A 17,529-nucleotide genomic window follows, 5' to 3' on the forward strand; every position below is an offset into this window, starting at 1 on the left:
CTAAAGTGCTCTTTCAAAAGCAGGGTTCAACTCTGTGTGTTGAGTGCACACAACACAAAGCCGTTTTTGAGAATGCTTCTGTCCAGTTTTTATGTGAAGATATTCACGTTTCCAACGAAGGCCTGTAAGAGCTCCAAATATCCACTTGCAGAAACTTTAAAAAGAGTCTTTCAAAACTGCTCTTTCAAAAGAAAGGTTGAACACTGTGAGTTGAAAGCACACATCATAAAGAACTTTCAGAGAATGCTTGTGTCTGGATATTATGTGAAGGTATTAAGTCTTACACCATAGGCGTCAAAGCGCTCCTAATGAACAATTGCAGATTCCACAAAAAGAGTGTTTCAAAACTGCTCTTTCTAAAGAAGTGTTCAACTCTGTGAGTTGGATTCTTACTACACAAAGCAGTTTCACAGAACGCTTCTGTTTAGTTTTTATGTGAAGATATTCCCGTTTCCAACGAAGGCCTGAAAGGGCTCCAACTATCCACTTGCAGATTCTGCAAAAACAGAGTTTCAAAACTGCTCTATCAAAAGGAAGGCTTATCTCTCTGAGTTGAATGCACACATCATAAAGAGGTTTCTGAGAATGCTTCTGTCTGGTTTCTATGTGAAGATATTTCCTTTTCCACCATAGGCCTCAAAGCGCTCCAAATGAACACTTGCAGATTCTACAAAAAGAGTGTTTCAAAACTGCTCTAGCAAAGGAAAGGCTCAACTCTTTGAGTTGAACACACACATCACAAAGCAGTTTGTGAGAATGCTTCTGTCCAGTTTTTATGGGAAGATATTCCCGTTTCTACCGAAAGCCTGAAAGAGCACCAAATATCCACTTGCAGATGCTGCAGAAAGACTCTTTCCAAACTGCTCCATGAAAAGGAAGGTTCAACTCTGTGAGTTGAATGCACACATAATAAAGAAGTTTCAAAGAATGCTTCCGTCTAGGTTTTATGTGAAGATATTTCCTATTCCACCAGAGGCCTCAAAGAGCACCGAATGAACACTTGCAGATTCTACAAAAAGAGTGTTTCAAACTGCTCTATCAAAAGAAAGGTTCACCTGTGTGAGTTGAATGCATACAACACAAAGCAGTTTCACAGAACACTTCTGTCTCGTTTTTGTGGAGATAGTCCCGTTTCCAACGAACGCTTCAAAGAGCTCCAAATATCCTCTTGCAGTTTCTGCAAATACACTGTTATAAAGCTGCTCTATCCAACGGAAGGTTCCACTCTGTTAGTTGAATGCACACATCAGAAAACTGTTTCTTAGAATGCTTCTGTTTAGTTTTTATGTGAAGTTGTTTCCTTTTCCATCGTAAGCTTCAAAGCGCTCCAAATGAACACTTGTAAATTCTGCCAAGAGAGTGTTTCTAAAGTGCTCTTTCAAAAGCAGGGTTCAACTCTGTGTGTTGAGTGCACACAACACAAAGCCGTTTCTGAGAATGCTTCTGTCCAGTTTTTATGTGAAGATATTCACGTTTCCAACGAAGGCCTGTAAGAGCTCCAAATATCCACTTGCAGAAACTTTAAAAAGAGTCTTTCAAAACTGCTCTTTCAAAAGAAAGGTTGAACACTGTGAGTTGAAAGCACACATCATAAAGAACTTTCAGAGAATGCTTGTGTCTGGATATTATGTGAAGGTATTAAGTCTTACACCATAGGCCTCAAAGCGCTCCTAATGAACAATTGCAGATTCCACAAAAAGAGTGTTTCAAAACTGCTCTTTCTAAAGAAGTGTTCAACTCTGTGAGTTGGATTCTTACTACACAAAGCAGTTTCACAGAACGCTTCTGTTTAGTTTTTATGTGAAGATATTCCCGTTTCCAATGAAGGCCTGAAAGGGCTCCAACTATCCACTTGCAGATTCTGCAAAAACAGAGTTTCAAAACTGCTCTATCAAAAGGAAGGCTTATCTCTCTGAGTTGAATGCACACATCATAAAGAGGTTTCTGAGAATGCTTCTGTCTGGTTTCTATGTGAAGATATTTCCTTTTCCACCATAGGCCTCAAAGCGCTCCAAATGAACACTTGCAGATTCTACAAAAAGAGTGTTTCAAAGCTGCTCTAGCAAAGGAAAGGCTCAACTCTGTGAGTTGAACACACACATCACAAAGCAGTTTGTGAGAATGCTTCTGTCCAGTTTTTATGGGAAGATATTCCCGTTTCTAACGAAAGCCTGAAAGAGCACCAAATATCCACTTGCAGATGCTGCAGAAAGACTCTTTCCAAACTGTTCCATGAAAAGGAAGGTTCAACTCTGTGAGTTGAATGCACACATCATAAAGAAGTTTCAAAGAATGCTTCTGTCTAGGTTTTATGTGAAGATATTTCCTATTCCACCAGAGGCCTCAAAGAGCACCGAATGAACACTTGCAGATTCTACAAAAAGAGTGTTTCAAACTGCTCTATCAAAAGAAAGGTTCAGCTGTGTGAGTTGAATGCATACAACACAAAGCAGTTTCAGAGAACACTTCTGTCTCGTTTTTGTGAAGATAGTCCCGTTTCCAACGAACGCTTCAAAGAGCTCCAAATATCCTCTTGCAGTTTCTGCAAATACACAGTTATAAAGCTGCTCTATCCAACGGAAGGTTCCACTCTGTTAGTTGAATGCACACATCAGAAAACTGTTTCTTAGAATGCTTCTGTTTAGTTTTTATGTGAAGTTGTTTCCTTTTCCATCGTAAGCTTCAAAGCGCTCCAAATGAACACTTGTAAATTCTGCCAAGAGAGTGTTTCTAAAGTGCTCTATCAAAAGCAGGGTTCAACTCTGTGTGTTGAGTGCACACAACACAAAGCCGTTTCTGAGAATGCTTCTGTCCAGTTTTTATGTGAAGATATTCACGTTTCCAACGAAGGCCTGAAAGAGCTCCAAATATCCACTTGCAGAAACTTTAAAAAGAGTGTTTCAAAACTGCTCTTTCAAAAGAAAGGTTGAACACTGTGAGTTGAAAGCACACATCATAAAGAACTTTCAGAGAATGCTTGTGTCTGGATATTATGTGAAGGTATTAAGTCTTACACCATAGGCCTCAAAGCGCTCCTAATGAACAATTGCAGATTCCACAAAAAGAGTGTTTCAAAACTGCTCTTTCTAAAGAAGTGTTCAACTCTGTGAGTTGGATTCTTACTACACAAAGCAGTTTCACAGAACGCTTCTGTTTAGTTTTTATGTGAAGATATTCCCGTTTCCAACGAAGGCCTGAAAGGGCTCCAACTATCCACTTGCAGATTCTGCAAAAACAGAGTTTCAAAACTGCTCTATCAAAAGGAGGGCTTATCTCTCTGAGTTGAATGCACACATCATAAAGAGGTTTCTGAGAATGCTTCTGTCTGGTTTCTATGTGAAGATATTTCCTTTTCCACCATAGGCCTCAAAGCGCTCCAAATGAACACTTGCAGATTCTACAAAAAGAGTGTTTCAAAGCTGCTCTAGCAAAGGAAAGGCTCAACTCTGTGAGTTGAACACACACATCACTAAGCAGTTTGTGAGAATGCTTCTGTCCAGTTTTTATGGGAAGATATTCCCGTTTCTACCGAAAGCCTGAAAGAGCACCAAATATCCAATTGCAGATGCTGCAGAAAGACTCTTTCCAAACTGTACCATGAAAAGGAAGGTTCAACTCTGTGAGTTGAATGCACACATAATAAAGAAGTTTCAAAGAATGCTTCCGTCTAGGTTTTATGTGAAGATATTTCCTATTCCACCAGAGGCCTCAAAGAGCACCGAATGAACACTTGCAGATTCTACAAAAAGAGTGTTTCAAACTGCTCTATCAAAAGAAAAGTTCACCTGTGTGAGTTGAATGCATACAACACAAAGCAGTTTCAGAGAACCCTTCTGTCTCGTTTTTGTGGGGATAGTCCCGTTTCCAACGAACGCTTCAAAGAGCTCCAAATATCCTCTTGCAGTTTCTGCAAATACACTGTCATAAAGCTGCTCTATCCAACGGAAGGTTCCACTCTGTTAGTTGAATGCACACATCAGAAAACTGTTTCTTAGAATGCTTCTGTTTAGTTTTTATGTGAAGTTGTTTCCTTTTCCATCGTAAGCTTCAAAGCGCTCCAAATGAACACTTGTAAATTCTTCCAAGAGAGTGTTTCTAAAGTGCTCTTTCAAAAGCAGGGTTCAACTCTGTGTGTTGAGTGCACACAACACAAAGCCGTTTCTGAGAATGCTTCTGTCCAGTTTTTATGTGAAGATATTCACGTTTCCAACGAAGGCCTGTAAGAGCTCCAAATATCCACTTGCAGAAACTTTAAAAAGAGTCTTTCAAAACTGCTCTTTCAAAAGAAAGGTTGAACACTGTGAGTTGAAAGCACACATCATAAAGAACTTTCAGAGAATGCTTGTGTCTGGATATTATGTGAAGGTATTAAGTCTTACACCATGGGCCTCAAAGCGCTCCTAATGAACAATTGCAGATTCCACAAAAAGAGTGTTTCAAAACTGCTCTTTCTAAAGAAGTGTTCAACTCTGTGAGTTGGATTCTTACTACACAAAGCAGTTTCACAGAACGCTTCTGTTTAGTTTTTATGTGAAGATATTCCCGTTTCCAATGAAGGCCTGAAAGGGCTCCAACTATCCACTTGCAGATTCTGCAAAAACAGAGTTTCAAAACTGCTCTATCAAAAGGAAGGCTTATCTCTCTGAGTTGAATGCACACATCATAAAGAGGTTTCTGAGAATGCTTCTGTCTGGTTTCTATGTGAAGATATTTCCTTTTCCACCATAGGCCTCAAAGCGCTCCAAATGAACACTTGCAGATTCTACAAAAAGAGTGTTTCAAAGCTGCTCTAGCAAAGGAAAGGCTCAACTCTGTGAGTTGAACACACACATCACAAAGCAGTTTGTGAGAATGCTTCTGTCCAGTTTTTATGGGAAGATATTCCCGTTTCTAACGAAAGCCTGAAAGAGCACCAAATATCCACTTGCAGATGCTGCAGAAAGACTCTTTCCAAACTGTTCCATGAAAAGGAAGGTTCAACTCTGTGAGTTGAATGCACACATCATAAAGAAGTTTCAAAGAATGCTTCTGTCTAGGTTTTATGTGAAGATATTTCCTATTCCACCAGAGGCCTCAAAGAGCACCGAATGAACACTTGCAGATTCTACAAAAAGAGTGTTTCAAACTGCTCTATCAAAAAAAAGGTTCACCTGTGTGAGTTGAATGCATACAACACAAAGCAGTTTCACAGAACACTTCTGTCTCGTTTTTGTGAAGATAGTCCCGTTTCCAACGAACGCTTCAAAGAGCTCCAAATATCCTCTTGCAGTTTCTGCAAATACACTGTTATAAAGCTGCTCTATCCAACGGAAGGTTCCACTCTGTTAGTTGAATGCACACATCAGAAAACTGTTTCTTAGAATGCTTCTGTTTAGTTTTTATGTGAAGTTGTTTCCTTTTCCATCGTAAGCTTCAAAGCGCTCCAAATGAACACTTGTAAATTCTGCCAAGAGAGTGTTTCTAAAGTGCTCTATCAAAAGCAGGGTTCAACTCTGTGTGTTGAGTGCACACAACACAAAGCCGTTTCTGAGAATGCTTCTGTCCAGTTTTTATGTGAAGATATTCACGTTTCCAACGAAGGCCTGAAAGAGCTCCAAATATCCACTTGCAGAAACTTTAAAAAGAGTGTTACAAAACTGCTCTTTCAAAAGAAAGGTTGAACACTGTGAGTTGAAAGCACACATCATAAAGAACTTTCAGAGGATGCTTGCGTCTGGATATTATGTGAAGGTATTAAGTCTTACACTATAGGCGTCAAAGCGCTCCTAATGAACAATTGCAGATTCCACAAAAAGAGTGTTTCAAAACTGCTCTTTCTAAAGAAGTGTTCAACTCTGTGAGTTGGAATCTTACTAAACAAAGCAGTTTCACAGAACGCTTCTGTTTAGTTTTTATGTGAAGATATTCCCGTTTCCAACGAAGGCCTGAAAGGGCTCCAACTATCCACTTGCAGATTCTGCAAAAACAGAGTTTCAAAACTGCTCTATCAAAAGGAGGGCTTATCTCTCTGAGTTGAATGCACACATCATAAAGAGGTTTCTGAGAATGCTTCTGTCTGTTTTCTATGTGAAGATATTTCCTTTTCCACCATAGGCCTCAAAGCGCTCCAAATGAACACTTGCAGATTCTACAAAAAGAGTGTTTCAAAGCTGCTCTAGCAAAGGAAAGGCTCAACTCTTTGAGTTGAACACACACATCACAAAGCAGTTTGTGAGAATGCTTCTGTCCAGTTTTTATGGGAAGATATTCCCGTTTCTACCGAAAGCCTGAAAGAGCACCAAATATCCACTTGCAGATGCTGCAGAAAGACTCTTTCCAAACTGCTCCATGAAAAGGAAGGTTCAACTCTCTGAGTTGAATGCACACATAATAAAGAAGTTTCAAAGAATGCTTCCGTCTAGGTTTTATGTGAAGATATTTCCTATTCCACCAGAGGCCTCAAAGAGCACCGAATGAACACTTGCAGATTCTACAAAAAGAGTGTTTCAAACTGCTCTATCAAAAGAAAGGTTCACCTGTGTGAGTTGAATGCATACAACACAAAGCAGTTTCACAGAACACTTCTGTCTCGTTTTTGTGGAGATAGTCCCGTTTCCAACGAACGCTTCAAAGAGCTCCAAATATCCTCTTGCAGTTTCTGCAAATACACTGTTATAAAGCTGCTCTATCCAACGGAAGGTTCCACTCTGTTAGTTGAATGCACACATCAGAAAACTGTTTCTTAGAATGCTTCTGTTTAGTTTTTATGTGAAGTTGTTTCCTTTTCCATCGTAAGCTTCAAAGCGCTCCAAATGAACACTTGTAAATTCTGCCAAGAGAGTGTTTCTAAAGTGCTCTTTCAAGAGCAGGGTTCAACTCTGTGTGTTGAGTGCACACAACACAAAGCCGTTTCTGAGAATGCTTCTGTCCAGTTTTTATGTGAAGATATTCACGTTTCCAACGAAGGCCTGTAAGAGCTCCAAATATCCACTTGCAGAAACTTTAAAAAGAGTCTTTCAAAACTGCTCTTTCAAAAGAAAGGTTGAACACTGTGAGTTGAAAGCACACATCATAAAGAACTTTCAGAGAATGCTTGTGTCTGGATATTATGTGAAGGTATTAAGTCTTACACCATAGGCCTCAAAGCGCTCCTAATGAACAATTGCAGATTCCACAAAAAGAGTGTTTCAAAACTGCTCTTTCTAAAGAAGTGTTCAACTCTGTGAGTTGGATTCTTACTACACAAAGCAGTTTCACAGAACGCTTCTGTTTAGTTTTTATGTGAAGATATTCCCGTTTCCAATGAAGGCCTGAAAGGGCTCCAACTATCCACTTGCAGATTCTGCAAAAACAGAGTTTCAAAACTGCTCTATCAAAAGGAAGGCTTATCTCTCTGAGTTGAATGCACACATCATAAAGAGGTTTCTGAGAATGCTTCTGTCTGGTTTCTATGTGAAGATATTTCCTTTTCCACCATAGGCCTCAAAGCGCTCCAAATGAACACTTGCAGATTCTACAAAAAGAGTGTTTCAAAGCTGCTCTAGCAAAGGAAAGGCTCAACTCTGTGAGTTGAACACACACATCACAAAGCAGTTTGTGAGAATGCTTCTGTCCAGTTTTTATGGGAAGATATTCCCGTTTCTAACGAAAGCCTGAAAGAGCACCAAATATCCACTTGCAGATGCTGCAGAAAGACTATTTCCAAACTGTTCCATGAAAAGGAAGGTTCAACTCTGTGAGTTGAATGCACACATCATAAAGAAGTTTCAAAGAATGCTTCTGTCTAGGTTTTATGTGAAGATATTTCCTATTCCACCAGAGGCCTCAAAGAGCACCGAATGAACACTTGCAGATTCTACAAAAAGAGTGTTTCAAACTGCTCTATCAAAAGAAAGGTTCACCTGTGTGAGTTGAATGCATACAACACAAAGCAGTTTCAGAGAACACTTCTGTCTCGTTTTTGTGAAGATAGTCCCGTTTCCAACGAACGCTTCAAAGAGCTCCAAATATCCTCTTGCAGTTTCTGCAAATACACAGTTATAAAGCTGCTCTATCCAACGGAAGGTTCCACTCTGTTAGTTGAATGCACACATCAGAAAACTGTTTCTTAGAATGCTTCTGTTTAGTTTTTATGTGAAGTTGTTTCCTTTTCCATCGTAAGCTTCAAAGCGCTCCAAATGAACACTTGTAAATTCTGCCAAGAGAGTGTTTCTAAAGTGCTCTATCAAAAGCAGGGTTCAACTCTGTGTGTTGAGTGCACACAACACAAAGCCGTTTCTGAGAATGCTTCTGTCCAGTTTTTATGTGAAGATATTCACGTTTCCAACGAAGGCCTGAAAGAGCTCCAAATATCCACTTGCAGAAACTTTAAAAAGAGTGTTTCAAAACTGCTCTTTCAAAAGAAAGGTTGAACACTGTGAGTTGAAAGCACACATCATAAAGAACTTTCAGAGAATGCTTGTGTCTGGATATTATGTGAAGGTATTAAGTCTTACACCATAGGCCTCAAAGCGCTCCTAATGAACAATTGCAGATTCCACAAAAAGAGTGTTTCAAAACTGCTCTTTCTAAAGAAGTGTTCAACTCTGTGAGTTGGATTCTTACTACACAAAGCAGTTTCACAGAACGCTTCTGTTTAGTTTTTATGTGAAGATATTCCCGTTTCCAACGAAGGCCTGAAAGGGCTCCAACTATCCACTTGCAGATTCTGCAAAAACAGAGTTTCAAAACTGCTCTATCAAAAGGAGGGCTTATCTCTCTGAGTTGAATGCACACATCATAAAGAGGTTTCTGAGAATGCTTCTGTCTGGTTTCTATGTGAAGATATTTCCTTTTCCACCATAGGCCTCAAAGCGCTCCAAATGAACACTTGCAGATTCTACAAAAAGAGTGTTTCAAAGCTGCTCTAGCAAAGGAAAGGCTCAACTCTGTGAGTTGAACACACACATCACAAAGCAGTTTGTGAGAATGCTTCTGTCCAGTTTTTATGGGAAGATATTCCCGTTTCTACCGAAAGCCTGAAAGAGCACCAAATATCCAATTGCAGATGCTGCAGAAAGACTCTTTCCAAACTGTACCATGAAAAGGAAGGTTCAACTCTGTGAGTTGAATGCACACATAATAAAGAAGTTTCAAAGAATGCTTCCGTCTAGGTTTTATGTGAAGATATTTCCTATTCCACCAGAGGCCTCAAAGAGCACCGAATGAACACTTGCAGATTCTACAAAAAGAGTGTTTCAAACTGCTCTATCAAAAGAAAAGTTCACCTGTGTGAGTTGAATGCATACAACACAAAGCAGTTTCAGAGAACCCTTCTGTCTCGTTTTTGTGGAGATAGTCCCGTTTCCAACGAACGCTTCAAAGAGCTCCAAATATCCTCTTGCAGTTTCTGCAAATACACTGTCATAAAGCTGCTCTATCCAACGGAAGGTTCCACTCTGTTAGTTGAATGCACACATCAGAAAACTGTTTCTTAGAATGCTTCTGTTTAGTTTTTATGTGAAGTTGTTTCCTTTTCCATCGTAAGCTTCAAAGCGCTCCAAATGAACACTTGTAAATTCTTCCAAGAGAGTGTTTCTAAAGTGCTCTTTCAAAAGCAGGGTTCAACTCTGTGTGTTGAGTGCACACAACACAAAGCCGTTTCTGAGAATGCTTCTGTCCAGTTTTTATGTGAAGATATTCACGTTTCCAACGAAGGCCTGTAAGAGCTCCAAATATCCACTTGCAGAAACTTTAAAAAGAGTCTTTCAAAACTGCTCTTTCAAAAGAAAGGTTGAACACTGTGAGTTGAAAGCACACATCATAAAGAACTTTCAGAGAATGCTTGTGTCTGGATATTATGTGAAGGTATTAAGTCTTACACCATGGGCCTCAAAGCGCTCCTAATGAACAATTGCAGATTCCACAAAAAGAGTGTTTCAAAACTGCTCTTTCTAAAGAAGTGTTCAACTCTGTGAGTTGGATTCTTACTACACAAAGCAGTTTCACAGAACGCTTCTGTTTAGTTTTTATGTGAAGATATTCCCGTTTCCAATGAAGGCCTGAAAGGGCTCCAACTATCCACTTGCAGATTCTGCAAAAACAGAGTTTCAAAACTGCTCTATCAAAAGGAAGGCTTATCTCTCTGAGTTGAATGCACACATCATAAAGAGGTTTCTGAGAATGCTTCTGTCTGGTTTCTATGTGAAGATATTTCCTTTTCCACCATAGGCCTCAAAGCGCTCCAAATGAACACTTGCAGATTCTACAAAAAGAGTGTTTCAAAGCTGCTCTAGCAAAGGAAAGGCTCAACTCTGTGAGTTGAACACACACATCACAAAGCAGTTTGTGAGAATGCTTCTGTCCAGTTTTTATGGGAAGATATTCCCGTTTCTAACGAAAGCCTGAAAGAGCACCAAATATCCACTTGCAGATGCTGCAGAAAGACTCTTTCCAAACTGTTCCATGAAAAGGAAGGTTCAACTCTGTGAGTTGAATGCACACATCATAAAGAAGTTTCAAAGAATGCTTCTGTCTAGGTTTTATGTGAAGATATTTCCTATTCCACCAGAGGCCTCAAAGAGCACCGAATGAACACTTGCAGATTCTACAAAAAGAGTGTTTCAAACTGCTCTATCAAAAAAAAGGTTCACCTGTGTGAGTTGAATGCATACAACACAAAGCAGTTTCACAGAACACTTCTGTCTCGTTTTTGTGAAGATAGTCCCGTTTCCCACGAACGCTTCAAAGAGCTCCAAATATCCTCTTGCAGTTTCTGCAAATACACTGTTATAAAGCTGCTCTATCCAACGGAAGGTTCCACTCTGTTAGTTGAATGCACACGTCAGAAAACTGTTTCTTAGAATGTTTCTGTTTGGTTTTGATGTGAAGTTGTTTCCTTTTCCATCGTAAGCTTCAAAGCGCTCCAAATGAACACTTGTAAATTCTGCCAAGAGAGTGTTTCTTAAATGCTCTATCAAAAGCAGGGTTCAACTCTGTGTGTTGAGTGCACACAACACAAAGCCGTTTGTGAGAATGCTTCTGTCCAGTTTTTATGTGAAGATATTCACGTTTCCAACGAAGGCCTGAAAGAGCTCCAAATATCCACTTGCAGAAACTTTAAAAAGAGTGTTACAAAACTGCTCTTTCAAAAGAAAGGTTGAACACTGTGAGTTGAAAGCACACATCATAAAGAACTTTCAGAGAATGCTTGCGTCTGGATATTATGTGAAGGTATTAAGTCTTACACTATAGGCGTCAAAGCGCTCCTAATGAACAATTGCAGATTCCACAAAAAGAGTGTTTCAAAACTGCTCTTTCTAAAGAAGTGTTCAACTCTGTGAGTTGGAATCTTACTACACAAAGCAGTTTCACAGAACGCTTCTGTTTAGTTTTTATGTGAAGATATTCCCGTTTCCAACGAAGGCCTGAAAGGGCTCCAACTATCCACTTGCAGATTCTGCAAAAACAGAGTTTCAAAACTGCTCTATCAAAAGGAGGGCTTATCTCTCTGAGTTGAATGCACACATCATAAAGAGGTTTCTGAGAATGCTTCTGTCTGGTTTCTATGTGAAGATATTTCCTTTTCCACCATAGGCCTCAAAGCGCTCCAAATGAACACTTGCAGATTCTACAAAAAGAGTGTTTCAAAGCTGCTCTAGCAAAGGAAAGGCTCAACTCTGTGAGTTGAACACACACATCACTAAGCAGTTTGTGAGAATGCTTCTGTCCAGTTTTTATGGGAAGATATTCCCGTTTCTACCGAAAGCCTGAAAGAGCACCAAATATCCAATTGCAGATGCTGCAGAAAGACTCTTTCCAAACTGTACCATGAAAAGGAAGGTTCAACTCTGTGAGTTGAATGCACACATAATAAAGAAGTTTCAAAGAATGCTTCCGTCTAGGTTTTATGTGAAGATATTTCCTATTCCACCAGAGGCCTCATAGACCACCGAATGAACACTTGCAGATTCTACAAAAAGAGTGTTTCAAACTGCTCTATCAAAAGAAAGGTTCACCTGTGTGAGTTGAATGCATACAACACAAAGCAGTTTCAGAGAACCCTTCTGTCTCGTTTTTGTGGAGATAGTCCCGTTTCCAACGAACGCTTCAAAGAGCTCCAAATATCCTCTTGCAGTTTCTGCAAATACACTGTTATAAAGCTGCTCTATCCAACGGAAGGTTCCACTCTGTTAGTTGAATGCACACATCAGAAAACTGTTTCTTAGAATGCTTCTGTTTAGTTTTTATGTGAAGTTGTTTCCTTTTCCATCGTAAGCTTCAAAGCGCTCCAAATGAACACTTGTAAATTCTGCCAAGAGAGTGTTTCTAAAGTGCTCTTTCAAAAGCAGGGTTCAACTCTGTGTGTTGAGTGCACACAACACAAAGCCGTTTCTGAGAATGCTTCTGTCCAGTTTTTATGTGAAGATATTCACGTTTCCAACGAAGGCCTGTAAGAGCTCCAAATATCCACTTGCAGAAACTTTAAAAAGAGTCTTTCAAAACTGCTCTTTCAAAAGAAAGGTTGAACACTGTGAGTTGAAAGCACACATCATAAAGAACTTTCAGAGAATGCTTGTGTCTGGATATTATGTGAAGGTATTAAGTCTTACACCATAGGCCTCAAAGGGCTCCTAATGAACAATTGCAGATTCCACAAAAAGAGTGTTTCAAAACTGCTCTTTCTAAAGAAGTGTTCAACTCTGTGAGTTGGATTCTTACTACACAAAGCAGTTTCACAGAACGCTTCTGTTTAGTTTTTATGTGAAGATATTCCCGTTTCCAACGAAGGCCTGAAAGGGCTCCAACTATCCACTTGCAGATTCTGCAAAAACAGAGTTTCAAAACTGCTCTATCAAAAGGAAGGCTTATCTCTCTGAGTTGAATGCACACATCATAAAGAGGTTTCTGAGAATGCTTCTGTCTGGTTTCTATGTGAAGATATTTCCTTTTCCACCATAGGCCTCAAAGCGCTCCAAATGAACACTTGCAGATTCTACAAAAAGAGTGTTTCAAAACTGCTCTAGCAAAGGAAAGGCTCAACTCTTTGAGTTGAACACACACATCACAAAGCAGTTTGTGAGAATGCTTCTGTCCAGTTTTTATGGGAAGATATTCCCGTTTCTACCGAAAGCCTGAAAGAGCACCAAATATCCAATTGCAGATGCTGCAGAAAGACTCTTTCCAAACTGCTCCATGAAAAGGAAGGTTCAACTCTGTGAGTTGAATGCACACATCATAAAGAAGTTTCAAAGAATGCTTCTGTATAGGTTTTATGTGAAGATATTTCCTATTCCACCAGAGGCCTCAAAGAGCACCGAATGAACACTTGCAGATTCTACAAAAAGAGTGTTTCAAACTGCTCTATCAAAAGAAAGGTTCACCTGTGTGAGTTGAATGCATACAACACAAAGCAGTTTCACAGAACACTTCTGTCTCGTTTTTGTGAAGATAGTCCCGTTTCCAACGAACGCTTCAAAGAGCTCCAAATATCCTCTTGCAGTTTCTGCAAATACACTGTTATAAAGCTGCTCTATCCAACGGAAGGTTCCACTCTGTTAGTTGAATGCACACATCAGAAAACTGTTTCTTAGAATGCTTCTGTTTAGTTTTTATGTGAAGTTGTTTCCTTTTCCATCGTAAGCTTCAAAGCGCTCCAAATGAACACTTGTAAATTCTGCCAAGAGAGTGTTTCTAAAGTGCTCTATCAAAAGCAGGGTTCAACTCTGTGTGTTGAGTGCACACAACACAAAGCCGTTTGTGAGAATGCTTCTGTCCAGTTTTTATGTGAAGATATTCACGTTTAAAACGAAGGCCTGAAAGAGCTCCAAATATCCACTTGCAGAAACTTTAAAAAGAGTCTTTCAAAACTGCTCTTTCAAAAGAAAGGTTGAACACTGTGAGTTGAAAGCACACATCATAAAGAACTTTCAGAGAATGCTTGTGTCTGGATATTATGTGAAGGTATTAAGTCTTACACCATAGGCCTCAAAGCGCTCCTAATGAACAATTGCAGATTCCACAAAAAGAGTGTTTCAAAACTGCTCTTTCTAAAGAAGTGTTCAACTCTGTGAGTTGGATTCTTACTACACAAAGCAGTTTCACAGAACGCTTCTGTTTAGTTTTTATGTGAAGATATTCCCGTTTCCAATGAAGGCCTGAAAGGGCTCCAACTATCCACTTGCAGATTCTGCAAAAACAGAGTTTCAAAACTGCTCTATCAAAAGGAATGCTTATCTCTCTGAGTTGAATGCACACATCATAAAGAGGTTTCTGAGAATGCTTCTGTCTGGTTTCTATGTGAAGATATTTCCTTTTCCACCATAGGCCTCAAAGCGCTCCAAATGAACACTTGCAGATTCTACAAAAAGAGTGTTTCAAAGCTGCTCTAGCAAAGGAAAGGCTCAACTCTGTGAGTTGAACACACATCACAAAGCAGTTTGTGAGAATGCTTCTGTCCAGTTTTTATGGGAAGATATTCCCGTTTCTAACGAAAGCCTGAAAGAGCACAAAATATCCACTTGCAGATGCAGCAGAAAGACTCTTTCCAAACTGTTCCATGAAAAGGAAGGTTCAACTCTGTGAGTTGAATGCACACATCATAAAGAAGTTTCAAAGAATGCTTCTGTCTAGGTTTTATGTGAAGATATTTCCTATTCCACCAGAGGCCTCAAAGAGCACCGAATGAACACTTGCAGATTCTACAAAAAGAGTGTTTCAAACTGCTCTATCAAAAGAAAGGTTCACCTGTGTGAGTTGAATGCATACAACACAAAGCAGTTTCACAGAACACTTCTGTCTCGTTTTTGTGAAGATAGTCCCGTTTCCAACGAACGCTTCAAAGAGCTCCAAATATCCTCTTGCAGTTTCTGCAAATACACAGTTATAAAGCTGCTCTATCCAACGGAAGGTTCCACTCTGTTAGTTGAATGCACACATCAGAAAACTGTTTCTTAGAATGCTTCTGTTTAGTTTTTATGTGAAGTTGTTTCCTTTTCCATCGTAAGCTTCAAAGCGCTCCAAATGAACACTTGTAAATTCTGCCAAGAGAGTGTTTCTAAAGTGCTCTATCAAAAGCAGGGTTCAACTCTGTGTGTTGAGTGCACACAACACAAAGCCGTTTCTGAGAATGCTTCTGTCCAGTTTTTATGTGAAGATATTCACGTTTCCAACGAAGGCCTGAAAGAGCTCCAAATATCCACTTGCAGAAACTTTAAAAAGAGTGTTTCAAAACTGCTCTTTCAAAAGAAAGGTTGAACACTGTGAGTTGAAAGCACACATCATAAAGAACTTTCAGAGAATGCTTGTGTCTGGATATTATGTGAAGGTATTAAGTCTTACACCATAGGCCTCAAAGCGCTCCTAATGAACAATTGCAGATTCCACAAAAAGAGTGTTTCAAAACTGCTCTTTCTAAAGAAGTGTTCAACTCTGTGAGTTGGATTCTTACTACACAAAGCAGTTTCACAGAACGCTTCTGTTTAGTTTTTATGTGAAGATATTCCCGTTTCCAACGAAGGCCTGAAAGGGCTCCAACTATCCACTTGCAGATTCTGCAAAAACAGAGTTTCAAAACTGCTCTATCAAAAGGAGGGCTTATCTCTCTGAGTTGAATGCACACATCATAAAGAGGTTTCTGAGAATGCTTCTGTCTGGTTTCTATGTGAAGATATTTCCTTTTCCACCATAGGCCTCAAAGCGCTCCAAATGAACACTTGCAGATTCTACAAAAAGAGTGTTTCAAAGCTGCTCTAGCAAAGGAAAGGCTCAACTCTGTGAGTTGAACACACACATCACAAAGCAGTTTGTGAGAATGCTTCTGTCCAGTTTTTATGGGAAGATATTCCCGTTTCTACCGAAAGCCTGAAAGAGCACCAAATATCCAATTGCAGATGCTGCAGAAAGACTCTTTCCAAACTGTACCATGAAAAGGAAGGTTCAACTCTGTGAGTTGAATGCACACATAATAAAGAAGTTTCAAAGAATGCTTCCGTCTAGGTTTTATGTGAAGATATTTCCTATTCCACCAGAGGCCTCAAAGAGCACCGAATGAACACTTGCAGATTCTACAAAAAGAGTGTTTCAAACTGCTCTATCAAAAGAAAGGTTCACCTGTGTGAGTTGAATGCATACAACACAAAGCAGTTTCAGAGAACCCTTCTGTCTCGTTTTTGTGGAGATAATCCCGTTTCCAACGAACGCTTCAAAGAGCTCCAAATATCCTCTTGCAGTTTCTGCAAATACACTGTTATAAAGCTGCTCTATCCAACGGAAGGTTCCACTCTGTTAGTTGAATGCACACATCAGAAAACTGTTTCTTAGAATGCTTCTGTTTAGTTTTTATGTGAAGTTGTTTCCTTTTCCATCGTAAGCTTCAAAGCGCTCCAAATGAACACTTGTAAATTCTTCCAAGAGAGTGTTTCTAAAGTGCTCTTTCAAAAGCAGGGTTCAACTCTGTGTGTTGAGTGCACACAACACAAAGCCGTTTCTGAGAATGCTTCTGTCCAGTTTTTATGTGAAGATATTCACATTTCCAACGAAGGCCTGTAAGAGCTCCAAATATCCACTTGCAGAAACTTTAAAAAGAGTCTCTCAAAACTGCCCTTTCAAAAGAAAGGTTGAACACTGTGAGTTGAAAGCACACATCATAAAGAACTTTCAGAGAATGCTTGTGTCTGGATATTATGTGAAGGTATTAAGTCTTACACCATAGGCCGCAAAGCGCTCCTAATGAACAATTGCAGATTCCACAAAAAGAGTGTTTCAAAACTGCTCTTTCTAAAGAAGTGTTCAACTCTGTGAGTTGGATTCTTACTACACAAAGCAGTTTCACAGAACGCTTCTGTTTAGTTTTTATGTGAAGATATTCCCGTTTCCAATGAAGGCCTGAAAGGGCTCCAACTATCCACTTGCAGATTCTGCAAAAACAGAGTTTCAAAACTGCTCTATCAAAAGGAAGGCTTATCTCTCTGAGTTGAATGCACACATCATAAAGAGGTTTCTGAGAATGCTTCTGTCTGGTTTCTATGTGAAGATATTTCCTTTTCCACCATAGGCCTCAAAGCGCTCCAAATGAACACTTGCAGATTCTACAAAAAGAGTGTTTCAAAGCTGCTCTAGCAAAGGAAAGGCTCAACTCTGTGAGTTGAACACACACATCACAAAGCAGTTTGTGAGAATGCTTCTGTCCAGTTTTTATGGGAAGATATTCCCGTTTCTAACGAAAGCCTGAAAGAGCACCAAATATCCACTTGCAGATGCTGCAGAAAGACTCTTTCCAAACTGTTCCATGAAAAGGAAGGTTCAACTCTGTGAGTTGAATGCACACATCATAAAGAAGTTTCAAAGAATGCTTCTGTCTAGGTTTTATGTGAAGATATTTCCTATTCCACCAGAGGCCTCAAAGAGCACCGAATGAACACTTGCAGATTCTACAAAAAGAGTGTTTCAAACTGCTCTATCAAAAAAAAGGTTCACCTGTGTGAGTTGAATGCATACAACACAAAGCAGTTTCACAGAACACTTCTGTCTCGTTTTTGTGAAGATAGTCCCGTTTCCCACGAACGCTTCAAA

This window comes from Pongo abelii, chromosome X (assembly GCF_028885655.2).
Source record: "Pongo abelii isolate AG06213 chromosome X, NHGRI_mPonAbe1-v2.0_pri, whole genome shotgun sequence".
Taxonomy (NCBI): Eukaryota; Metazoa; Chordata; class Mammalia; order Primates; family Hominidae; genus Pongo; species Pongo abelii.